Raw genomic sequence first — 25,018 nt, 5'->3', positions numbered from 1 at the left:
GGCTCTTGCTGCAAGCTGTTGGCCACGCAGGGGCTGTCCTCTGGCCCAAGAAGTCACACCCTAGGGGCGAGCAGGAGCTCCTGACAGTCCAGACCTGGGCTGGCCCAAGGGAACTTGACATCGTGTCAGTGTGGAGGCAGATTGCCACTCTGTGTAGAATTCCAGAAGGTGAGATGTGGGGGTAGGAAAAGAGGAACAGGTCTGTTCTCAGGGCCCAGAAAGACCCACAGGGAGAGAGGAGGACCCTGCATCCTTGTGCTGCTGTTGCACTGTTAACCCTGAGGGCAGGGCTGCCGTGCGCGTTGAAGCCCCAGCCTGGAGCAGGTGTGGCTGCAGGCACCAGCTAGAGGCTTCAGAGCTGGCTGTGTTCTCAGGCGCCCCTGCTCCCTGGAGAGAGCTAGTGGGCCTCTTCCTCTCTGGGCTGACATGGGTTACGTGTGGGTAGCTCTGAATATTTTTGTTTTCTTTCCAATTTATTGTAAAACAGATGGGAGTCCTGGTCTTACAAGTAATGTATGCTCTTTCTAAATAGCTAGGAAAATAAGTAGCAAGAAGAAAAGAACCACCCACAATCCCACCATCTGAAGACAATCCCTATTAACATTTTTACTGTTTCCTTCCAGTTTTTGCATGAATAGTTTTTGTTTCTTACTGTTGTGGTCATGCCGTATATACAATTGCATATCCTGCCTTTCTCCCTTCTACCTGACTTTAAAGCGTAAACATAATTGGTTATGATTATGAAAGGTCACTCAATAAAGTTTTCTGGGAGGAGTCCTGCCCAAGTCCTCCTCTGAACGTAGCCCTCCAGGCTGTGAGGGCTCAGGATGAAGCAAGACACATGTCATTCTTTCTATGACGGTGGTGTCCTGGAAGGGCAAGAGCTTGCTCCCGAGTGAGCGGGACTCCTGCTTACCTGTGGTATGTTGGTAGACTACTTGAGCTCACAGAGTCCAGCCTTGGGTTTTGTTTGCCAAGCAGTGGTTCTGCCCACTGGCCGTCCCCTCCTTTTCCGAGGCACCGTGGGGCAGGGGCAGTTAGAAAGGATGGGGGACCCTCCTTCTTGTGTGTTAAGTCTGTACTATTCAAGGAAGCTCAAGTTTTGCCTCTGAAAACCTGTGGAGACAAGGATCCTTGACCTTATCCTTCCTAGGGCAGGAGGTAGAAGGTGGGCGAAAACCAGCATGACCAGACTCAGTCTGACCCCTGGTGTGTTCGCCAGGGTCTCAGGCTGCCTCCTGACCTGCTGCTTGGACTTTTCTGGGGTTGGGGGCTAGCACCTGCATTTTCAGAAGTCCCCCCAGCTGTTGGTCTTGCCATCTTTCTAGCAGGCTTGGGAGTCAGTGGGCTTCTTCTCAAAGTGTGGTCCTCAGACCTACAGCATTAACATCACCTGGGAAGTTGTTAGGTGCAGACCATCAGGCCCTTCCCCAGACGGGCTGGGGAGGTCTGGCGGGATGTCTCGTAAGCCCTCCAGGTGGTTGTCATGTGCACCTGTAGGAACCCAGGGTAACAGTGTTCCTAGCTATGTCCGCAAGAGGCATCTTCAGCTGATCTCCACAGAGGGCTCCTACAACAAGGGACATCTCATCTGTCCTGGACAGGGAAGCAGAGAAGAGAATGCTTGGTTTACTCAACGCCTTTTACACAAGAAAATGCTGATGGTCCAAGGTGGAGGAAGCAGCTCCCAGAGGGGCCTACACAGACCCAACATCTGCTGAGGGGCCTGGAGGAAAGGCAATCTTTGACTAGACCTGCTTTCTGCCTCAAGCCACCTGGCTGGCCAGCTCATGATGCCTGTTTTACTTGCTCATCAGCCAAAGTATTTTTTCATCTGAGTCGTTGTCTTTTTTTTTTTTTTTTGAATTACATTTTGGATTTATAGAATGATTTTTAAAATACTCAAATTCTTGAGTATTTACATTAGATGTGTGTTCGTTAGCTAGTGGGGCCGGTGGGAAAGTGCATCTAGTATAAACAGAAATCCCTGGTACAGCAGTGGCTGATGAGTGTTTATTCTTTGGGGCTTGTGTGTTGGTGTCCCACTGCCATTCCCTGGCCTGGCCTGCTTGTCATGGGAGGTTACTGAGGCTGCTTTGGCTTTTATGCTGGTGGGAAGCACTTCAAACATCAACCTGGATAAATTCAGTGTGTGTTGATCTTTGTTGTCAGGTATACATAGATCCCTGTCTTGAAATCAGGACCCGCAGGTGGATGGAAGGACCCAGCTGCAGAATTTACCCTACATGAGGAATTTGCAGAGTCTGGTTGAGCGCCTGTCTTTACTAATCATGTATTGGGAATAGTCTGTCTTCCTTGTCTGGGCCCCCTGGGTTCCCATCTGTCCAGAAGATGATGGGCCCTCGTGGGTCTCAGCTTCCATAGTCACGCAATGGCCAGAGACCACCGAGGTTTACTGGTCATTTCCAGGAAGCTTTGTTTTATGAGGTCCTTGAACGTGGCTCTTAGGAGCTCTGGTCTCTTGCCATGGTCAGAAGGCCAGGACCAACCAGAATGTTGTTTGTATCTCAGAAGAAATAGCAGAACGAAGGTGCCTGCCTTTGGCCCAGGGCATGATCCCCGGGTCCTGGGATCGAGTTCCGCATCAGGTTCCCTGGATGGAGCCTGCTTCTCCCTCTACCTGTGTCTCTGCCTCTCTCTCTCTCTCTCTCTCTCTCTGGCTCTTATGAATAAATAAGTAAAATCTTAAAAAAAAAAAAGTAGTACAGATGGTTCTGATGAACTTGTATATCAGAAATAACTATGAACATGTGACTAGCATTCATATATCTACTTTAGGCTCCCCCTCACCCCACCGGCAAATAAAATTCCTCTGATTAAAGCCCCCAGGACACCACTACCGTGCGTGTCCAGTTATCCCTCCCTCCCTCCCTCTCTCCCTCTCTCCCTCTGTCCCTGGAGATAATCCCCATTGTTAACTTGGTGAGTATCTGGTTCATGTTGTTAAATCCTTGGTCCGTGTGCGTGTGTCTGTATGTGGACATATATCCATGTGTCGTTTGGGGTGGTGCCTTTATTTTTTTAAAAAGATTTTATTTATTTGAGAGAGGCAGAGGGAGAAGCAGGATCCATGCAGGAAGCCTGATGTGGGACTTGATCCTGGGACTCCAGGATCATGCCCTGGGCTGAAGGCGGCACTAAGCCACTGAGCCATCCCGGCGGCCCTGGGTGGTGCCTTTAGATAAAACTTCCATACACTGCCTGTACCTTTTCCCCACTTGGCCTGTTTTTGAGATCTGTCCATTTTCGGTGGTGGCTGTTATAGATAAGCATGGGCCGACTAGTTAATATTAGAATTATCTCTGGAAATGCATGCACTCGGGTTGAGAAACGACTTTCGTCAAAAGTAAGAATAGAAGGAAATGTACATTTGATAGGTTGGTGGGAATGTGGCCGATGTACTCTGTCTCATTCGTGTGGTTGGTAGGGTGTAAAGCGAAGCCTCCCCGGGTGGGTATGACCTGCTTTCATGGATAGGGAGAGGGTTCGGGGGAACTTAAGAGCCCGCACTGGCCATTTCTGCAGCAACAGCAGAATTTGCCTTATGAATTATATGGTGTATCAAGTTCGCAGGGGAGAATTTTGTTTTTATTTTTTTGTTTTTATTCTTTAAGGTTTATTTTATAGTGAGAGCATGAGCAGATGGGTAGGGGCAGGAGATGGGGTGGAGAGGGAGAGAAACAGAGAAAGAGAGAAGAGCAGATGCCTCGCTCAGTGCAGAGCCAGACACGGGGCTCGAGCTCACGACCCCGAGATCAGGACCTGAGCTGAAATCAAGAGTTGGGCGCTCAACTGACTGAGCTTCCCAGGCGCCCCTCCACCTTTGGTTTATAGAGAAGGGCTGTGAGAGTTCACGGGTGGAGAGGGAGGATATTCTTGATTTTGTAGCTTATGTTTATATTCTGAGGACGTTAAAGATAATATATATTTTTAAAGATTTTATTTATTCATGAGAGACAGAGAGAGACAGAGACACAGGCAGAGGGAGAAGCAGGCTCCATGCAGGGAGCCCGACCTGGGACTTGATCCCGGGTCTCCAGGACTCGATCCCGGGTCTCCAGAATCACACCCTGGGCCGAAGGTGACGGCGCCAAACTGCTGAGCCGCCCTGGCTGCCCAAAAATATTTTTATCATAAAAACAAGATTGGGAGAAACAAGGAGGATGAAGTGCACCATTACCTCCCCACTGAGGGATGCCGTGGTACCCGCCCATCTTTGGTCTGTGTGCACGCGGGCGTCACGGTGTGGGTTAGGGCCCTGGTGCTGAGCGGAAGCTGCTTTCTTTTCATTTGCGGTGCAGGGAGCGGCTCCCCGTGTGGCTAAACGTTCCTGCCAGGAATTTTAGCGTCCACGTGGCGCTCCGTCCTGTGGCTCTGGGTATGGTTGGTCGTGAGTCCCCTCCGCCTGGGGATCGTCAGCACCACCGCCGTGCTGGGTGCCCGAACCTTTGACCAGACGTTTCCGGTTCCGTGGGGTCGGGGCCTGCTGTGGAAGCCCCGGGTCAGAGGGCGTGAGGGTCGAGGACTCCGGCCCTCGGCGCGGGCACTGCCTTCTCACAGGCCGTGCGTTCCTCGCGGAGCTGCCGTCGTGCCCGTCGCCTGTCGGGACGATGAGCCTTCCCTGGCCCCGCCGCGGGCTGAAGGGCTGAGGTTCCGAGGTGCGTCTGGGCGAGCTCCCTGGTGTGGGGCTTGACGGCTCGGTGGTGAGGCGGGGCGGCCGGCGTCAGGGATGGCCCGTCCCGTGTCCCCCGTGGGAGCGCTCGTTCTGCCGCGGGCCTGGCCCGGGAGCTTGCCCGTGAGCTTGCCCGTGAGCTGTCCGTGTACAGTTCGACGGGAACCGTCCAGACGCTGTTGGAAGTGAGCCTGAGGGGCGGTGGTCTGCGGACCCCTCCTTTCCTCTTTCCCTCATCTCCCTTCCTGGCCCTCGTTGTCTCTAAGGGTTGTGGTGGAATGTGGGATGGGGAAGCTCCGGGAGCCCAGAGAGGTGGGTGACCCTTGCGAGGCGCTGCCTGGCTCTTTTCCTTGTCCTTAAGGCCGTCCTCCGTGCCCCGACGCCACATCCGGTGGTGTGGGAGAGAGGCTCTAACACCCGGGAAGGGTGAAGCTCATGGGGAGCTCTCTAGTGGGTGATGCTTGCCCTGAGCCTTAGGAGCTGGTCTGGCACAAATTGGGGTGCCTGGGGGGGCTGTCCTGGGGCTAGGAACAGTACCTGCAAAGCTGTAGAGACGTAAGCTAGCCCCGGGTGTCTTTGCCGGGGGTGATGGGTGAAGGAGGAAGACGATGAGGTGCCAGCCGGGCGGATGCCATGCTGATGAATTGACGCTTCATCCTGAAGCACTCAAAGAGTCTTCGGGAACATTCTAAAAAGGAGAAAATTGAAGAAAGGAAATGCAGGCACTCACCCACATCAAGAATGGATTGGTGTCAGGAAGGAGTAGGGAGTCAGGGCAGATCCTGGGGGCCTGGACCAAGGCGGGGGCAGAGGGGAGTCCCACAGACACCTGTGGGGTGTTGCCCACGTGGGAGCATGGACTGTACTTGTTGCGCACTCCATCTGGGGTGAGCCTGGGGGGTGGGGGTCTGCAGCAGATCTGCCCCCTGCTGCCACCAGGGCTTGGGGGAGGGGTTCAGGGCCACCTGATGGGGCTGAGTGAGGTGGAGGGGGAGCTGCAGCAGGGCAGCAGCTCTCAGGGCCGCTAGAATTCCCTTTGTTTATGCCAAACAGAAGGCATTAGCTCCTGACCTGTGACCTTCCCTGTCCTGCTGAGCAGGGATGGAGCAAACCGAGCTGGGGACGAGCTGGGGACGCCTGGTCATAGTCCTACCCAGACCTTTCCAGAGGCAGGTTTTGTTTCTGCAAAATGGGAGACCAAGTGTCAGTTGGACTTGATTTCTTTGGTGTTTTTTTTTCTCCCTTTTGCTTCTAGAAGAAATGCTGTCGAGGCATATTGAGAGCAAGCAGGGACTTTGAGATTCAGCTTTTTGCCCCCATCAGAAGATTGAGAGAAGGCAGCGGTGCCTCCTGCGAGCCAGGCCTTGGCACCGTGGGGAAGAAATTGCTGTGTCCGTTTGGCAGATGAGGCAAGTGAGGCTCGTGGAGGAAGTCGGAAGGCAGAGGACAGCCCCAGAGAGCCGAGGCTTTCTTGGTCGTCAGCTGTGTGGTGAAATGTCTTTCTTAAAACTAGGCTCTCTGTAATCTATCGTGTAGGGAGAGAGCTTGATGTGGGCAGAGCCATGTCCTGTGAAGGTTGGCAGGGCTGCTCAGGATCCGTACTGCCGCTGGGCTGAGGTGAGGCCTGGGCCGGAGCCTCACATGGTAGGCCAGGCTGGGGTGCTGCTCCCCAAGGGGCTCCTGGCTTTCCCCCCCACCCCCAGCCCTGTGTTGAAAACTAGATTTCATACCAGCCTGGAGCCCCAGAGGAAGGAGCTGGATTGCTTCAGGCCGCTTCTGAAGCCAACACTTCTGAAGCCAGCACTTCCGGGGTTAGGCCACAGGTGGGATACAGGAGTGGCTGGCCTCAGGCTGCAGAGAATGAGGGCTGATTGCGGAGGGTGGGGAGGGTGAAAGGTGGGTCTGATATAATTACTGGAGCTGGACCTCAGCCAGGCCGGTGGAGGCTCAGGGCCAGGAGAAGAGAGAGAGAGACCGACCAACCGAGACTGAGGAGGTGGGGAGAGCATGTGTCGACACTGTCCTTCTGGTCTCTGTGGGCTCCTCCTGTTGACCTTGAGTCCAGACCTTGAATTGCTGGGGCTTTTCTTCCTGTCCCCCAGCTGCAAGCTGCACTGCGGCGCTCCTTCCCTCCCGGCCCTTGCACGCAGCACTGCACCCAGGTGCCCAGGACGGCCTAGGCGCACCCAGGTCTCTTCTGCATCTGCAAATCCGAACTTTGTCCGGCTCCTCCCCTTCCTCTGACCAGCACGTGTCTCCAGAATCCCGTTCCTTTTTTGTTTGTTTGTTTTAAAGATTTTATTTATTTATTCATGAGAGACACAGACATGAGACAGAGAAAGAGAGAGAGACAGGCAGAGGGAGAAGCAGGCTCCATGCAGGGAGCCCGATGTGGGACTCAATCCTGGGTCTTCAGGATCACACCCCTGGCCAAAGGCAGTGCTAAACTGCCAAGCCCCCCGGGCTGCCCCAGAATCCCGTTTGTTTTGCAGGTTCTTTCACCAGGGGTTGACTTCTCTACCTTCTGTTCAAGGGTTCTCTGAGTGTGTGGCCGTGGCTTTCCAGAGGCGTCCTTTTACCAGCCCTACTGGGAAGGTTCAAGCATCGAAGAGACCTGGGGGGTGGATGTTGGCGTGGGGGGAGGTCCTCTCCAGCCCCCAGTCCGGCAAGTGGTTTGCATTTGTGCTTCGAGCAAAATACGAGCTAAATCACAACTGCGAAGCGCCCAGAGGCTGAGGATGGGCCGTGCTGGTCTTAGGGGGAGCAAATTGGCCTCCTTTTCAGTTAGTTTGTGTTCATTGTGGGTTCAAAACTGGGCTGTGCATGTTCAAGGGCCTGGAACCCAGCACTGCTGGGTGAGCCACGGTAGAAACTTATTTCGTAGTGCACTAGGCACCTGTGGGGTTGCAGGAGGTAAGAGGGAACCATTCCTTTGCGACAAGAAGGAGGGAAATGGATTTCTCCAGTTTTTAGTGAAAAAAAAAAAAAAAGTCTCTCCCCTGCTTTGGGTTTTGGTGTTGAGTGCCAAGATCAGCATGTTGGACGTTACAACTACTTTGTCAGATGGAGTCTCTGAAGAACTTGCCCGGGCAGGCTTCGCCCCTCCGTAAAGCCGCCCGCATGGCTCACCTCCAGGACTAATAAGTTTTTGTTATTCAACTGTTCTTTTTGGAAAAGGTGGAGTTTTTCTGCTACTGTGCCGTCACACCCAGGGCCTTGGTCCTTTCCTTTATGACATGACTTGAGCCATCTTTCTGGTGCTGAGGAGGGTGAGGAAGTGCTTGTCTTACATTGGTGGGTTCACCAAGGATGACAGAGGCGTCAAAGAGGCCCCCAATCCGGAGTGTGTTGGCCATTGTTTTGAGGGGAGGCAGAGGTTTTGGAAGGGCTCCTGGCTGCACCCTGCGAGGGTTCTGTTGGCTTGGGATTGGGTTTCTCAACAGGTTAAGGGGATGCGGCGGGGTGGGGGTGTTCTAAATATAGGGCTGTGCTCCAGAGGGAAGAGCTTTGGGGGGAGGCCTCCCATTGCTTCTATCCACCGCGAAAGGAGAACGAGGAACAAGGTCTCCTGTGCTCAGAGTCTCAGAATTGTAACTCAGCGAGTACACATTCGAGAGCAACCAGGGAAGTCTCCCACTTGTGTGGGGGAAAGCAACGAGCTTTTATGAGAAAGAAGGAAGGGGTAATTACATGATGTAGATAAGGGACGGAAGAGAGGGAAAAAAAAAAAGGGCTTACTGGTTGAGCTGCTTCTGATTACTATCTCATTGATTATTTTATTGAGGCTTCCAAACAGAACAGTTCCTGGTATATGTGTTAATTAACTTTACTGTCCTAGGATACAACTGCCTGTCACTCTGTTGAAATTTTATGAGCAGTTGCCTGTAAAACTCTGGCCACTTCGGGCCCAGTTCAAGAGTTCATCAGTTGAGCTTGAAAATGGGATCTCTTTTTTTTTTTTTTTTTTTAATAATAAATTTTTTTTTATTGGTGTTCAATTTGCCAACATACAGAATAACACCCAGTGCTCATCCGTCAAGTGCCCCCCTCAGTGCCCATCACCCATTCACCCCCACCCCCTGCCCTCCTCCCCTTCCACCACCCCTAGTTCGTTTCCCAGAGTTAGGAGTCTTCATGTTCTGTCTCCCTTTCTGATATTTCCTACCCATTTCTTCTCCCTTCCCTTCTATTCCCTTTCACTATTATTTATATTCCCCAAATGAATGAGAATGGAAATGGGATCTCTTTTGTCCAAAATTTTATACTTCTTTGGGTGCCACCTGGCGGGGCCTGGCGTTGGCTCTGGAGGGGGGAGTAGGCAGGTTTGGCTTCTCAGCTGGGGGTAGGAGCTTAGCCACCGCCCCCTGGAAGTGGTTGAGCCACCTCAGAGCTGGGGGTGGGGGGTAAGGGCCGGAAGGTGAGCTGGAAGTGTGGGGGCAGAAGTGAGGGCAAGCTCCACTGCTTCCTCAGGTTGGGTCACTTAATTCTTTTGAGGGTCTAGAAACTCAAGTGTCATTGTTACTAACGGTGTGACTGAGGGCGCGTCATTTGACTTCACATATAACAAACCAGTAATGCCATGTTACAGGTTTTTGTGACACTCAAAGTAACGCCAGGTTTCCTGGAATGCGTTGGGGGCTCAGCGGTAGAGTGTCTGCCTTCGGCTCAGGGCATGATCCCAGGGTCCCAGGATCCAGGCCCACATCGGGGCTCCCTGCAGGGAGCCTGCTTCTCCCTCTGCCTAAGTCTCTGCTTCTGAGCTGAGTATCTCTCATGAATAAATAAATAAAATCTTAAAAAGAAAAAAAAAAAAAGAGAGTTGGTGAGCCCTGTTGGTGATGGCTCATGTTCCTAGGCCGACTTTGTAGTTGGTCTGTATCCTGCAGCTGGAAGGGCCAAGCAGGGGGGATGGAGCAAGAAAAGCAGCTGCAAGCCTCTGCAGAGGCAGATGGAGACGCAGTTCCTTCAAGCTCACCGCTCACCTTTGTGACCTTGGGCAGCTTCATCTCCCCAGAGTCTTTTTTTTTTTACCTGAAACGGGGATGTTAACAGTGCCTACCTTCAGGACCTGAGGAAGGTTGAATGAGGGCCTTGCTCAGGTTCCATGCTGGTGGGTGAGGGTGAGCTGCTCACTGGCTGGGTGGAGGGGTTGTGGGCAGATGCGCCTCTCTGGGCCTGCTGCGTTGATTTATTAGCAGGTGAATTATGAAGGTTCCCCTCCATGAGGTACACTGTGACATGTTGGGATTAGTCCCATAAGCATGCACGTAGGTGTTTGACTTGCCCTTACACATGTTTCTCCTTTATGGTTTTTTGTTTTTTTTTTAAGTTTCCTACGTGCTTACAGAGCACTGAGCGCCTTAGACCTGTTATCTCACGGTTTTATCTGCCACCAGCAGTGAAACGTCTTAAAGGCAAGCTGTGCGTCTCTGTGTCTCATCCGCACACCAGCGTGGAAGCATGTCTGCTGTCGGCATGTGTTAGACAGTATACACCACAACAGAACCTGTGACTCTGGAGCAAGTAACTCAGAAGATAAGTAAGTCCCAGCATTCAGGGAACTTGTTCTTGTACTTACTGTGCCTGGACCGGAGAGGCTAGAATGGCCCTACTGAGTCTCCCTGGTTGCTCCTTCGTAGATGAGTCTTGGAGAACAGGGCCTTGCTGTATGGGTTCTGTGTCCCTTGAGTGCCTGACATATCCCAGACATAGGAGCGGACCATTGAGGAGGTCAGAGATGCAGTGCGGGGGTGGTGGTAGTGGTAGTGGTGGTGGTGGGGTGGCTGGTGTCTTTGAATCCCGCTCAGCTTGTACAGGGGTCCCCTGCTGCTTTCATGCCCCCTTGTCTGCTTTTCATGTGGTGTTGCACTTTGCTGATGGAGATGCCATATGTCAGGTCCCGGGGAGGCTCCGTCCCTGGGGGTGGAAATTACATTGATTGTTTTCAACTTTGTCTAGCCAGCTTGGCTCCCCTGAGCTTTGTAGTGTGTAGGTTTAATGATGTTGAAACTTTAAAAATGAATGCCTCCTTTCCAAACCACAGCAGCCGAACAGGCTACCCATCCTGCTCCCGTCATCAGTCAGAGCAACCTACCTCCCTGTACAGCTTGGAATCGTGGCTGCTCCGGTTTTCCAGAAAGTATGAAGGCATTTCGGCACTTCTTGTGCTAACTAAGTTGGTCTCCTAGATGCCCTCCCCTCCCCCCCTTTTCGGTGAGAATGTGTGATGTTGGAATTTTATAGACTAGAACTTACAAGGTTGTGCTTTTTTCACATGGAAACTAAGTTGCAGCTGTGGATGTTCCAAGGTTGAGATGCCAAAAGAAAGAGCTAGTGGTTTCCTTTTTTATTTATTTATTCAGGAGAGATAGAGGCAGAGACATAGGCAGAGGGAGAAGCAGGCTCCCCATGGGAAACCTAATGCAGGACTCGATCCCAGGACCCTGGGATCACGACGTGAGCCAAAGACAGACGCTCAACTGCTGAGCCACCCAGGGGCCCCTGAGCTGGTGGTTTCTGATAAGTCCAGGCTCCTTAGCCACCTGGGGCAGTCAAACCCAAACAGCTTGCCTATGCTTTCTATGGGAAGCAGATGGGGACTGGGGTGTAGGTCACCTGGGAGGAGGAGGTGCTTACATCTGATGTGCTTCACCTGTCATCCTGATTTTTTCCTTTGAGAGGTAAACTGTGAGGCCGCCTTGACCTTGTCTGCCCCTGGCCTGTATCGGGGGGTGGGGGGGGGGCGGGGGGGGGCCTGGACAGTGCCCTCTCCATGGTTCTGCAGACAGCAGGCAGGGGGGTTGTTCCTCCCCGGGGGCAAGTGATCTGACCCCTCCAAGCCGTTTCCTCTTTTGTCCAAGGGGGACTGGGAGGATAATCGACCTCCCAGGTCAGAGGATGTGTGACAGCATGTGAAATGCCCAGCGTGGTGCCTGCTGCAGGACTGGGGCTGCTCTGGGTGTACTGCACCTGTTACCAGGCTGTAGCACTACCTTCGCTCCCCCCATGTCCACCCTTCCCCTATACTCCTGTGTCTTGTCTTGGCACTTTCTCCCATCGGAGCACCTTCCCTTGCTCCACCTCTTTGACCCTGATCCCCATCATTTCAGCTCCCACCTGCCTTCTCTGGGTCCTGCACCTATTTAGAGGCTTTTCTCAGGGCAGGAACTGGCAGCCTTTGCCCTCCCAGGGACTAGGAGGCAATAAATGCTGGCTGGTGGGCCACCATACCACTTAGTGTGATCCCAAGAACTATGTCTGAAAGAAACAGTGCACCTGGCCCATCCAAGGGTCCAGAGCCAGCCTGAGAACTGCCCGGGGCAGTTATACATAACAGGCTGTCCCCCACTGTTCTGCTGTAGTGTGTTGCCTGCAAGGAATCTCTGGTCTTTAGTGACACTGGAGCTCAAAAGTGGGATAATTGATTGCTTTTTTTTTTTTAATAAATATATATATATATTTGAATTCAATTTGCCAACATATAGCATATCACCCAGTGCTCATCCCGTCAAGTGCCCTCCTCAGAGCCCATTACTCAGTCACCCCATCCCCTCACCCACCTCCCTTTCCACTACCCTTTGTTTGTTTCCCGGAATTAGGTGTCTCTCATGGTCTGTCTCCCTCACTGATATTTTCACTCATTTTCTCTCCTTTCCCCTTTATTCCCTTTCACTATTTTTTATATTCCTCAAATGAATGAGACCATATAATGTTGTCCTTCTCCTAGTGACTTATTTCACCCAGCATAATACCCTCCAGTTCCAACCACGTGGAAGCAAATGGTGGGTATTTGTTGTTTCTGATGGCTGAGGAATATTCCATCGTATATAGACCACATCTTCTTTATCCATTCATCTTTCGATGGACACCGAGGCTCCTTCCACGGTTTGGCTATTGTGGACATTGCCATACCACCCTGAACGCGCCTGATCTCGTCTGATCTTGGAAGCTCAGGATAAATGATTTCTAAAGGCAGAGTCACTTTGATGAGCTCTTTAGCTTTTTTTTTTGATGACTTTTTAAACAGAAAGTCATCAGAATTGTCACTAGCAGAGCCGCCTTCTTCCTGTGAAAGTTCCCTCCTCTAGTTGTGACTGAGGTTTCTCTTCTGCTCTAGGGAGGTCAAGGTCAGGACCTGGGGGTTCCATGTTCATAACCACCCCCTACCTCCAAAGGGTACTGGGTTGGGTCCTTTTGGGAGTTTGGGGTTTATGTGGTGGGAAGAGGTGATCCAGTGCCAAGGTTGTAGGTCATGCTGTGATGTGATGAACTGGAGGCCATTATGCTGGGGAAGTAAGCCAGTCACAGAGACCAATACTGTGTGATACCACTTATGTGAGGGACGTGGAGTGGTGAGACTCCTGGACATAGCACGTGGCGTGGTGGTTCCAGGGTCTGGGGAACAGGGTGGTAGGGATGGGGGTAGAGGTTGAATCTGTAAGGTGAAGAGGAGAGTCCTGGAGCTTGGTACAACAGTGTGAAACGTACTTAACGCTACTGCACCCAACCCTTGAGATTGGTTGAGACGGTAAATGTGAATGTGTATTTTAGGCGGTTTTATGCTGTGTCTTCTACCATAGTTTTACCCGAAAAAAGGACTGACCCTAATACCCTTTCCTTCTGGAGGCTCCCGGTCCATGTCCACCTTCTGGTTCTGGTGGGTGACCCGTGACCCAGAGATAGGAAATAGGATGTTTCCTCTCCTTTCTCTGGGCTTTGGGAGCGTCCCTGTATTGTTTGGGACTTCTGGGTGTGTTTTTAAGTCCTTTGGGCTCTGGGAATCCCCATAGCAAAGTGAGACCAGCTGTTGGGGTTGTGCATACGGTACCTGGAAGTTGGCCTCAGGGACACTCTTTAGGAGGATGTTGCAGGGGGTGGCTATGGGCGTTATTTCCTAGGGTCTGACAGTGAGGATTTGAAACAGCCAGTGAGAACACCAAGAGGTTGGCCTGGTGGATGTGCGAGAGAAATGTGGGCGTCACAGCCCCCCAGGGTTTCTGCAGGGGCGGGGGAGGGGCTTTATTTAGCATTGATAGCTGGGAGAGGCCAGCTTGCATTATTCCTGCACTTAGCACAGAGCTCTGGGCATGCGCAGGGTGTTGCACCGGCTTACATGGGTCCCCACCTTCTCTAGTACAGTAATGAGGTGGAGACGCTAAAAGCATAAATTAAGGGGGAAATGGAAGGTTTTTGTGGAACGTGTGGCTGTGCGCTGGACGCCAGTCTCAAATATCTTCTGAAGGAATGAAGAGCGCATCCAGTAAGAACGTTTGTGATGTTGGGACGCCTGGGTGGTTTAGCAGTTGGGCATCTGCCTTCAGCTCAAGGTGCGATCCCAGGGTCCTGGCATCGATCCCCGCATGGGGCTCCCTGCAGGGAGCCTGCTTCTCCCTCTGCCTGTGTCTCTGCCTCTCTGTGTCTCTCTCATAAATAAATAAATACAATCTTAAAAAAAAAAAAAAAAAAAAAAAACGTAGGTGATGTTAATCATCCAGAGCTTGAAATCCTGGCCCCAGCCTAAAAGCCGCGTCTGTCCCGAGAGGTGCCTAAGTGTCCACATGTGGCTGGGAGAGCAGGGTCAGTTTCAGCATTTCTTTTCTTTTTTTACTATGTCTTTTTTTTTTTTTTTAATCCCCCCCCCCCTTTTTTTGCTTTGTTTTAAAAGAATAACCTTTCCACCCGGAGTGAGCGTGGGGGTTTTTCCACATCAAAGCAATTAATCTCAAGTCCGGGCAGCCAAGATACTCCTGCAGATGATGGATAGTCCTAGGAGATGAGGATTTTTTAGAAGTTCTTGTGTAAATCAAACCAGGATTAAATTGTCAGACACAGAACCAGTTCCTTTTCCCCTTGAAGTCTTTTGGGTCTAGGTCAGCGGCTCCAGCTTTGAATTTGGGCTCACATCTGTCTAGAAGAGTGGTCAGTGACGACGTCCCCCACCCCCCCTCCACCGCCAGAAGTCAGGGAGGATCTGAGGGGGAATCTGATAGCGGAGGGGACTGCACACAACCCCCCTCCCCTTCCTATGTCAGGGTCTGGACCTGGATAGAGTGTGGATGGAGGAGTTTTCTCCCCACCTCCCCCTCCCCCCCCAAGCTGTAAAGGCCCCACTCCTCGAAGCTGTGAGCTGCCAAGGCCTTCATGTGAGCTCATTAGACCCTCCTCTAGGTGGAGGACAGGCCCGTGTTCCTCGATCTGTCCTGGATCTGTTGCTGGTCTGACGTTCAGGCTGATATCCTGCCTTGGGCTGGCGAACAATTGCCGGGGGAGAGGTTCCTTTTCCATCTGGAAATGAACTTTTTCCGTGTCCACCCCTTTCCCCCCTCCATGAAGGAGATGTTGACCTGTGCTACAGGACCAGGTATCTGGATGCTTGCCTTTCTGCCCCTACTGCTACCATGGAACAGGGCGGTAATCAGAATAAAACTTCAGGTGAAAAGAGAGAAGGCCGACGTCTCCCTGTCATCCTGCCAGCTCAGCACATTAGAGTGGCCCGTTGTCCTCTCTCCCTCCCAGCCTGCGGCTCTTCCCTGGGAAGGGAATCTCTGGCTCGCGTGGGGACAGCTGGGGGTTATTAATACCCCATCTTCACACGGGCCCCAAGGGGGAGGAGTCAGCCTCCCCCCAACCCCCCCAAGCATTCTTCTGGGGCACGGCCCACCGAGAGAACAGATCTCATTCTTTATTTGGCTGGAACGTCATGTGTCAGGGTGTTTCGAGCCTTTTTTAGTCATTTTCTGTGCTGCCCAAGGGGTTGACAGTGTGCTGTGTGTATTTCTTGTTTACACATGGGGTTGAGAGCTTACTGTGAGTATCTGAGTTCTGTCCTGAGCAGCAGACAGACTCATAGTCTGCTCCGGGAGGTTGCTGTGATTTGGGCCACGCAGAAAGGGTCCTGGGCCAGCACTGAGAGTCACGATGGCCGAGTGTGACAGACACCTTAGCCTGGGGCATTTGGGGGCAGGTGCCGCCTGGGGCCTGCCTGGATCCCAGAGTGCAGGGAGCCCCAGGGCTGGAGGCAGCCAGTGTCCAAGCTCTGGAAAGCTGTGCAGAGGGTTTTATGTGGGGGAGAGGGAGGGGGTTGGGGTCAGGATCTGGGAAGCAGGAGAAGGGCTTGGCTGTGGGCACAGCTGCACGTCGGTCCCTGAGTGATGGGACTGGGATCTGGGGACGCCCATTGACTGGTGCCCCCTCACTCTGATCCTGTTGCGGCACAGAGGCGGAGTTGGGACAAGCTCGGGACCTGGTGAACGTCCCTATGTGGTGCTGAGGCTCTGCAGGCCTTTGCAGAGGCGTGTTTCCAGACAGGCCGTGCTGGGGGAGTGGCTGGTTGAACGGGAAAGCCAGGAGGGAAGTGAGGAGCGGCCCAGTGCTCTCACTCTGGAACGCCCAAAGCTCCTGGAACGAGCACATGGGCCCTCCCGTCCCCGAGTGCCGCACCAGGCTCTTACGGGTCCCGTGGGCTTGGGTCCCAGTACCGCGTGAAGGCCCTTAGGTGCCTGTACCCACGTGGTGGTGATGAGCCGCCAGGCCGAGGAGCACTGGTCCTGGGCCGCCTGCCTCCCCTGTGTAGCCAACGGGGGACCAAACACGAGGCCATTGAGTCATTTTCTTTCTCGTCCGTTCAGCGGTTTGGAGGTAGCCAGCTGCTGAGTCCAGGCCCCGAGGTCTCGGCACCCATTTCCCTCCTGGCCTTGTTTCTCGGTCCAGCATCACCCCAGGGATCCTCGTGAGGTCGTGGAAAGTTGCCGGGGTGGCTCCAGCGTGCCCAGACTGCTTCTCGGTGCTGTTGTGCAGCCTGACAAGACAGGGCAGGATGGCTTGGGCCTTTCCGTGTGTGTCTGACTTTGGAACCTGGGGGGAGACGAGGTGAGCTCTGCTCTGCGTGCCCCATTCTAGGGTGGTTTTGTCAGTCGGCCTGGCCTGAGTGGGTTTCTGGGAGCGGACACCGTGGAGCCGCAGACGTCACTTTAGCCTGTGGGCCAGGCATCCCAGAGCAGGGGACCAGCTCCTCCACCTGGTGTTCCCAATAGGGCGCTCAGGAATGCTGTTCAGGCAGGAGACCAGGCATAGCCTCCAGGGCTTGACCTTAGCCTCCAGGGCTTGACCTTATCAGTCAGGTCCATTGAACCCGAACTCCTAGTGTCCCGCCCCTAAAGATAAGCCTGGAAAACTTATGGTCCTGGTAGAGACCTTGGAGGCTGTTCTTAGGCAAATGTGTTATTCCCGGTTTGGTGTAATTATATCGTTTTAGGCTTCAACCACCCAAAAGGGTTATCCCAGAGGATCAGGGGCTCTGTTCCCATTTTGCTCCTTCTCTACTGAAAGGCTTTTGCAGAAAACCCCGGGTGCTCTGGTGTTCATTGCTCCCAGTCACTCCTCAGCTCCAGGCTGGCCACCTCTCAGAAGACCCTTCCTCTGCTGAGCGCCTACTGTGTGCGCCGCACTCTCCCTGGTGCCCCTGAGAAGTTCTGCGATGAGGGAACTGGGGGCGGGGGGGGGGGGCAGGGGTTCAGCAAAGTACCTAGGCCAAGGCAGCGCCTTCACAAGGTTCAGAGCGGGAACAGCCTGATGGCAAACTTCTTAAGCAAATTAAATGATCTTCGCACGGACATTTTATGTTTGCAACCCCACGGTTCATTGTCCCTTCCGACGCAAGCCCTCGCCTTAGAAGCTGCCTGTTTTGGGGGTGCCTGAGCAGCTCTGTTGGTTGTCTGTCTGCCTTTGGCTCAGGCCATGGTTTTGGAGTCATGGGATCAAGCCCCTCGTCGGACTTTCTTCCCCTCTGCTGACTGGCGCATGCACGTGCTCTCTGTCAAATAAATAAAATCTTTAACAGAAACACCCGAGACTGCCCATTTTGATGTGAATGCACCAACAGCTGATGTCACCTTGGGCTTGTCACTCTGCTATTTTGTGGTTCAGTTCACCTCATTTGTAAAATGGGAATCACGACACGGTTGGACTGAGGATAATTAAGCCCATATAGTTAAAATACCCAGAAGAGCACCTGGCACTTAGTACCGAAGTGTTGGCAGTCACTGTCGTTATTGCATCTGATGGTAGAAGATGCCCAGACCAGACCATGGCGTTGGGTCCGTGGTTGCCTTCTCTGGCAGAGGTGCCGCAGGTGGTTCTAAGGCCCCTGAGGTGCTCGAGGAGGCAGAACCGACCCCCTGGGTCCCTCAGGTCATCCCAGTGCTGGATGCGAGGAGGGAGGGGTGCCAGCCTAGGGAACTGGTGAGGACCACTTCGGATGTGAATAGTCCCATCCCGCACCGTGACGTGGGCATTGTAGGAAGCCTGCACCAGGCTATGCAGGCTGCATGGGCAGTAGACAGCTTGGCCTTTGCGACAGAAACTGTCAGCCACCAGAGTGGTGAGGAGTCGAGATGTGACCGTGATGAGGACGTGTGTCCACGCCCGTGCAAATACACACTCATCCTGTTGGTTCTGGCCTGAGTGAGCTGGCTGCGTTTACGTAAATTGTAGGGTCATCGTGAGAGCAAACATGCCAATAATCACCAGGAGACCTATAAAAAGTACGAGGCGGATGGTTCAGGTATTAGTACCCCTGCTTTACAGATGAGTTGAGGCCTTGGCTTCATTTCTATTGCAAAGTGGTTTACTTGGGGTTGGTCGCAGATGGCTCAGGAGTGTCAGACCTGAAATCGGAAGCCAGGCCTTTGTTGTCTTGGTGCGGAGTTTTCCTCTGTGCTGCGTTGCCTCTGAAATAAAAATGCATGTGGACAGTTTTGGAAGTGATGAGAGAGGTGGGCACAGATGAGCCACAAGCAGCAGGCCCTGTGCCCCCACAACAGAAAGGGACTTTTAAAACCCGGGAACAGGGCAGCCCCGGTGGCTTAGTGGTTTAGCGCCGCCTTCAGCCTAGGGCATGATCCTGGAGACCCGGGATCGAGTCCCACGTTGGGCTCCCTGCATGGAGCCTGCTTCTCCCTCTGCCTGTGTCTCTGCCTCTTTCTCTGTCTCTAATAAATAAAATCTTAAAAAAAAAAAAAATTAAAACCCAGGAACAGGGGTGCCTGGGTGGTGCAGTCTTGGTTAAGCCTCCAGCTCTTGATTTTGGGCTCCCAGTCATGATCTCAGAGTCATGAGATGGAGTCCTATTGGGGGCATCACATTCAGCGTGGAGTCTGCTTTAGATTCTCGCTCTCCTTGTCCCTTTGCCCCTCCCCTGCTCACAGACCCATGCATACACTCTCTCCCCCCAACTCTGAATAAAATAAGATCTTTAAAAAGCCCCCAGAACATCCAGACCCTAGTTGGGTGCACCCTGCACTTCCCACGAAGGACGCCAGGTTCTGGCTTCAAAGCCATCCACCAGCCAGTGACCTAAGGCCTGCCTCCAAGCACAGGTGTCCTGAGGGCCGTGGAAGAGTGGATCCCACCAGCAACCCCCCTCCCCCCTCATCCCTACCCCTGGGGCCAGGGACATGGCATGGCACCTGGTGAATTCCCACCCAGTACCCCTGGCTCCCTTTCTGAGTGAGGCTGCAGGCAGCTCCCAGCATGCCTAGAGACTGCCGTCTGCCAGAACTGGAGGTGGCCTGGGTCACAGGCTGGACGGAGACGGGGTGCCAGGGAGCGCAGCCACCTCTGGCAGAGATGGGGAAAGGCTTGTGGGGACTCTGGTTGGATGACAATCATTGGTAGACTTCTTGTTTTCAGATTGTTAGAAGTAGCCGGAGTCCTTCATATGAAACAAACCCTGGCCAGCCAACCACTTCTCGCTTGGAGTTCCTGTGCTTTGGAGTCTCGCAGACCCTGAACCTAAATCTAAACCTCAAGGACATCCCTGTCTGGAGAACTGTGCTCCTGGTGGACATTTTGTGTCAAAAAGGGAGAATTTGGGGCCTCCTGCATTAGACTCCCTGCTCAGTGGGGAGCCTGCTTCTCCCTCCTCCTGCTTGTGCTCACTCACTCTGTCTCCATCAAATAAATAAAATCTTTTTTTTTTTTTTTTTAAAGAATTTGTGGGTACCGGGCTTAACAGTGTGGTTCATTAGAAGAGGCTCTTGAGGAGCTAAGTGCTCACATTTTAGTCACTTTGTTTTGTGTGTGTGTGTTTATTTCTTATTATTTTTTTAAAGACTTATTTATTTATGATAGACATAGAGAGAGGCAGAGACACAGGAGGAAGGAGAAGCAGGGCCATGCCGGGAGCCCGATGTGGGACCCGATCGCGGGACCCCAGGACCGCGCCCTGGGCCAAAGGCAGATGCCAAACCGCTGAGCCACCCAGGGATCCCCTGTGTGTGTGTTTTTAAAGATTTTTATTAGCACGAGGAGGGATATGGAGAAGCAGAGTCCCTGCTGAGCAGGGAGCTGACCTCGGAGCTCCATCCCAGGACCCTGGAGCCCAAGGCAGACTTCACCGACCCCCCAGGCAGAAGTTGCTTTGAAGGAAAACAAAGGAAACGGAGAGTAGGGACTGTATGGTCCTTCGGTGCAGTGCTGGGTGGATAGTGACCTAAAAGCCACCCCCGTGCCGCGGGTTTGAGGCTTCACCGGGTTCTCCTGTGTGTCCCCTGTGGTTCTCTTGTGGCCAAGGGCACAGTGGGCCTGGATCCACATGGGCTGTGGCCAGAGAGGAGGGGAGCCTGGCGTCCGGTGGGTGGCTTGTGAGCAGCACCCCGATGAGCCAGTGGAGTAGCCAGACACGCAGGAGCATGTAGCTGATGGAGTCCTGGGGGTGTTGCCGAGGAGCAGTGAGCTGCCCTCTTCCGTGCTAGTGCATCCTTCACGGGCGAGCACTGAGTCGGGTCTTCCCTTCTGAGATTATCTGGAGGAGCCTGGGCGTGTGGGTTTTGATGTGCTGATTGTGTGACCTTAGTGTGTGACCTTAGTCTCCCACCATGGGCCAGCTGGGGTGCTCTCAGGACGGCCCCCCAGCATGCCTGGTGTGCAGGGCCCGCCGTGGGGCTCTCAGAAGGCCATTCCTCACCCAGGGCACACGCGGGTCTTCGTAGTGGAATGTGAGGACGCTGCCTTTCTGCAGGGATTCAGTGTCACCTGTTGCTGGCAGAGGTCACACACACCGATGAACTTGTTTCTGTCTCACTGTGAGAAAAATGGATCTCGCTCTAGTTGGAGGTGATCGTGTTTCGGTGGCACATCCTCTCCCCTGGTGGCCCCGCTCCCTGTCCTAGCACGCAGCTGACAATAAAATGGTTTATAACCTGCAGGAGGGCTTGTGTCTCTTCCCTGCACTTCGTCCCCCCCAGGGCAGCGCTGTTCCCAGGGGTGTCTGGTTTCCCACTGCTGTTCACCAAGCACGGTCTCTAAGCGGCGGGAACTGGTTTTGCAAAGTAAACGGATACTTCCGTGGGGATCCTTCCCAATAAGGATGGGGCAGTTTAATAAGTTACCGGCGGACCTTTGAGGAGGCCGGTTGACCCTGGCTCCTGGCCTTTCCCCCACCCCCATTTTTTCTCTTGCTCCTTAACACTTGAGTGCACACCCAGAATGCGGCAGAGCCTTCCCTTTCCTAGGCGTCCTGGGGGAAGGGCTTGATGGGCACAGCCCGTCTAGCCTGGGGCCCTTCACTGCGGGCCCCGCCCCCACCCCCACCTCACCTCCCGCCCCAGAACGGCAGGCCTGGGTAGTAAACAGACCCCTTGGGAGACAAGCTTTCCCACCCACCTGCCTGTTCTGGGCTGACTGCAGCAGATGCTGAGAAGGGGGCTGTGAAGTTTCTTGTGAGGTTTGGCAGGAAAGCCCTGGGGGCTCAGGAGCCTGGCAGGTGCTGAGAAGGAGGTGCAGTGAAGCATGGGAACCAGACCCTGGGGTGCTTCAGCGGCCCTCAGCCTGACCTTACGGGCTGTGGCTGGTAGCTTGAGAGACTGGGATGAGGGCAGACAGCCCCAGCCCGGGAGGGTGAAGGGCAGGGACCTCATGAGTGTGGCTTGAGGGTCAGGGGCAGGCCCTGAAGCCGTAGCAGCTGCCTCCTCTTCTTCAGAAGGGGCCGTGTGTCCTGAGTGGGATAAATCAGGATTGAAGCCTGGTGTGGGCGAGTCTATGCCTCGGGTCTAGGAGGGCTTGTGGTCTCCCTGTGGGTTTTCTGTAGGACCCCAAGGGGACCATCCACTTGGGCTTCACCCCAGGCTGAAGTCAGAGGAGGTTTTATTCCCTAACCTTGGCGACTGTGTCTCTGCTCCTTCTCTGCCCTCACCCTCAACTGCTGGATGCCTTAGGGTGTGTGTGTGGGGGGGGGGGGATCGACGTGGGCGGGGGCCCTGGGGAAGGATGGATAGATAGCCAACATCACCCCATCAGGGTGCTCGGGGTGAAGGTACTTTCAAGCAGTGGAGGCAGAGGCTGAGCTGCGGGCAAGATGGTTTTGTAAGGGCTTCAACTGGGAGAGCACTTCAGAGTCCAAATACTCCAGTGGTAGTGGTGGTGGGGAATCACTTGTTCCTATTTTGTGCATAGTCCCCTCTGGGTGCTCTGTTGTGGGGCCCATCACGTTTACAGAGTCCTTAGAAGTCCAAGCCCGCCAGCCAGGGAGTGGCTGATGGCTTCACACCTGGGTGCTGGGGGGGGGGGGAGCCCTTGTGGCAGCCCAGAGTCCTGTGTGGAAGAGGACTGAGAGGCTGTGACCTGGATCTGTGGGACGTGGTCTGTCATCAGCAGTGATGCCTGCCACGGAGGTGGGGGGAGGAGGACGACAGTGGGTGTTAACCCCCCCCCACCCCCCGGTTCACAGGTGAAGACATGGAGGCCCAGAGACTAGCTCTGTGTTGACCGAGAATCTGGAACTAGCACCTAAGGCTGCTGAACCTGAGCCCAGTGCTCATCCTGCTGCCTGGACTTGGAAGAGCCCATCCTAGCTGGAGACTTCTCCTACCCCACCCCCCTACACACACACACACACACACACACACACAGCGGGGCTGGCCTGGGGCAGGACAAGCCGAAGCTGCTCCTTCAGCCCTCTTGGTGATGGGTTGGGCTTTGAAGCACCTACCTTCATTCAGGGGCAGGGGGAGCGAGTGACTTTGTGGGCATTGGGGAATGCAGAGAAGATGAAATCCTGAACCTAGAAGATGGTTTCCATACTTGCCCAGCTGCTTCATCACACCTGCTGTGTCCCCAGCACCTGTGCGCTGGTGTTTTTGAGACTCAGGGTTTTCTCCCCTCTGTGCAGCCCCTTCGGTGACATGTGATAGGTCTGGTCTGGTGGGTCGCAGCCCCCTTCCTAGGATTGGCGGGGTACAGCGGGGGGGGGGGGGGGGGGACTCAGACTCCATACAGAGAAGGCCCCTGCACCTTTAGTGCCCTCCCCCCATGTTACCACACCCCTGTCTGGTGTCCGCACCCCCACCCCTGCCCCAGTTTCACTTAGTCCTTGGCCAGGGGTTGGAGTCCCACAAGGAACAGATCTGGGGTGTGCACACAGGAAACCTTCTCTGGAGCTTCCTCCAGTCTCACTGCATGAATTCTGTAGCCACTCCCGCCCCACCCCACCCCAGCCCTCCCCTCCCCATCCCCCACCTTCTCTCCCACTTCCCGGCTGGCCTCCAAAAACATACAGACTGCTTCATTTTAAGAAGCACAAAGGAAAAAAATTGAAAGATCGTACTTGTGGTTATGTAAGAAAATGCCAGCGTCCCTTAGAGAAGCATTCTGCTGGAGGGGCGTGACGCTGCAGTTTGCATTAAAATGACGTTTAAATGCAAATGAGTTTGCATTTAAAATAGCTTAGTGGTCCAGTGTCTGCCTTTAGCTCAGGGCGTGATCCCTGGTCCTGGGATCAAGTGCTGCATGGGGATTCCCCACAGGGAGACTGCTTCTCCCTTTGCCTGTCTCTGCTCTCTGTGTCTCTTATGAATAAATAAAATCTTAAAAGAATAAAATGAAATGACATTTATAGCAACAAAAAAATGATGCACACACTAGCTCTAGCCTGTTCTTGGAATGATGGGTGCATATGGCTTGCTTATTGTACTGTTATCTCCTTTTATTTGAAAATTTCCACGATCACCTTGTTGTAAAAGCCTATAGGAAGGATGCTTCTGGAAACTTTTTGGCTTGCGTGTGATTTTTTTTGGTTGCTTTTCTACCAAACTGCTCTACCTGCTTCAAGACGCGTGTCTGACTCACATGCTGGCATTTGGCTCTTGTGTCCTTGCTCCTCTGGCTGCTTGTGGAAACAGATGTGCTGCTTCACGTAATGTTTTCTGAAAAGCTGGCGAAACATTCAGCCTCCCCGAGGTGACCAGAATTCTATCCCTAGCGTTTTACGAAGGTTTTTAGAGGCTCTTGTCTAAATAGTGATGTGAGCGTTGTCTTTATTGGGCAGATATTTACTGAGCATCTGTGGGTGCAGACTGAACCAATGTGAGGGAGCAACGAGGGGCAAGGGCCCAGCTGGTGTCTCGATGGCCCCTGAAGCTGGCAGGTGCAGCCCAGGAGCAGAGAGGGTCCTCTTAAGGACCTTGGCACAGTGTGGAGGCATGCTCTCACGGTGGCCTTGTCTAATCCTCAGCCATCTCACTGTCATCTCAGTCCCGATGTCCTGTAACACTTACATTCAACCCAGACCTCTCTGCTTCTACTTTATGCTCGCAGGGTCGACCCTCTGTCCACTCATTAAACTACCAAAGGGCAGGGGAATGCTGAGCTTTTTGTATGTTGGTTTCAAACTGGGCCACTGGAAATAGGAGCAAGGCCCTCCAGTGGGAGGCCCAAGCAGCCGCGTAGGGACCTGACCTGGCCATGGAAGGCCATCAACTGTCACCTGTCCCTGGAGCCAAGAATAAGGGCAGGTGTAGGGATGGAGGGAGGAGGAGGAGGAGGAGGCAAGCTCCAGGAGCCAGGGCTGGTGGCCCTGTCTGCTGCTGCCTCCCTCGGGTTTGCGTCAAGGATGCTGCGATGGCCAAATGAGGAAGCAGTGGCTGCCTAAGACCAGTCAGACCTCTCAGCCACTCATTCCAACCCAGGGCCAGAGGCAGGATCCCATACAGACTGGCCTGGGGCGTCTGTGTTTCAGCCCTCTAACTTGATCCTGTTGAGGTGTCTCTGATGTCATCCTTGCCCTTCCAGCCTTCTCCCTCCAGTGGCACTTGGCCTGTCAAGTGGGAGGCTTTCGTGGGTGGGAACACAGGGTTTTAGAGTCAGGCTGGTGAGTCAGGACATGGCTCTTGCACACGCTAAGTGGGTGGTGGTAGTGCTGGGTCAGTGTTTGCTCCCCGTCTAACAGGAGGCAGTTGGGAAGCTCTCAGGTTTTGCAAATGTTTGCTGTTCTGTTTCTCAGCCGCTCCTGGGGAGAGCACAGGTTGGTGTAGTTACTTTGGAAAACAGTCT

At 53.6% G+C, this 25,018-nt stretch overlaps 1 protein-coding gene across 5 annotated transcripts in view; it reads left to right on the top strand.

Moving 5' to 3' along the window:
• The window catches only part of CCDC88C (coiled-coil domain containing 88C), a 121,073-nt gene that overhangs the window by 9,953 nt on the left and 86,102 nt on the right, over positions 1-25,018 (top strand). Inside the window, exon 1 of one of the 5 annotated variants that reach the window (XM_072839713.1) lies at positions 10,093-10,232. The exons of the other annotated variants lie outside the window; for them this stretch is intronic. The gene's annotated coding sequence lies outside the window, so the exon portion shown is untranslated. Of the gene's footprint in view, positions 1-10,092; positions 10,233-25,018 lie in introns of those variants that run through there. 5 annotated transcript variants of the gene reach the window in all.

Source organism: Canis lupus, chromosome 9 (genome assembly GCF_048164855.1).
Source record: "Canis lupus baileyi chromosome 9, mCanLup2.hap1, whole genome shotgun sequence".
In the NCBI taxonomy this organism is placed as follows: domain Eukaryota; kingdom Metazoa; phylum Chordata; class Mammalia; order Carnivora; family Canidae; genus Canis; species Canis lupus.
This window is presented reverse-complemented; position numbering and strand designations above follow the sequence as displayed.